We start from the raw sequence: 888 nt of genomic DNA, 5'->3' as shown, positions 1-888 counted from the left end.
GCACTGAAACACACAGCGTCTCCCTGACATGGCTGCTTCAACACTAACTGCGGTTACTGAAACCACGCCTTCTTTCTTTGCATGCACATTTGGGCCGCATTATGCTAATATTTCCACATAGTGAGGTAGATATGTGGGGGCGTGTTAGAACAAGCCATTTTAGGGGGGCGTGGCAGAGTCTTAACTTTGATAAAGAATATCTCTTTGGTTTTGAGACTTTAGTCTTTGCAACTTCAGGGATCTTATCTATGCACAATCAGCTTGTAACACTCCAAAGAGAAAGGAAAACTTGAAATCGCATCATATGACCCCTTTAAACTTTATACGGTTAAGTAATAAGTAATTAAACTTGAGCACGTCATGTTTCAAAATAAATACGCAGTTAGCAATCACCAAACATTTATGCCTTATGCCAACATGCCGTGTTGTTTTGATCATCTGATGATGAATAATTAATATTTTGTGTGATTTATGGTGTTTAAATCATACCTGTAAACTCAAATTTCAGCCAGGAAAGTTTTGATGGCATTTTCTTTTCATATTACCTCCATATAATGCCTGTAATAACATAATGTTTACTTTATGTAACTGTTCCACAAATTTTCATATTCGCTTATATTCACATTTTACGCAGAACAGTGTTGTGAATGTTAACTGGCATATTAACAAGACAAAAAACGAAATTTGACAAATAAGTGTTAGGAAGCTTAAAAAAAAGAAAAAAAAAGAGGTTTTCTGAGGTCGGGGGGCCTACTGTAATGCTGTAGCCCAGGGGCCTTTGGTTATCTTAAGGTGCCCCTGATTGTATCTAGTCTGTGTGTTGCATGTGTGAACCTCGAGTCTGACAGTAAAGTTAAACTGAACTGAAACTGAATAATAATTATATAT

General features: G+C 36.7%; 1 protein-coding gene across 4 annotated transcripts in view; it reads left to right on the top strand.

The window, feature by feature from the left end:
* rnf111 (ring finger protein 111) overlaps positions 1-888 on the top strand; it is an 85045-nt gene that overhangs the window by 81884 nt on the left and 2273 nt on the right. The gene's annotated exons all lie outside the window — the stretch shown is intronic.

Source organism: Sinocyclocheilus anshuiensis, unplaced genomic scaffold (assembly GCF_001515605.1).
Source record: "Sinocyclocheilus anshuiensis isolate Anshui unplaced genomic scaffold, SAMN03320099.WGS_v1.1 scaffold154, whole genome shotgun sequence".
NCBI classification, from domain to species: domain Eukaryota; kingdom Metazoa; phylum Chordata; class Actinopteri; order Cypriniformes; family Cyprinidae; genus Sinocyclocheilus; species Sinocyclocheilus anshuiensis.
The sequence above is the reverse complement of the archived record's forward strand: the minus strand, read 5'-3'. Positions and strand labels throughout refer to the sequence as shown.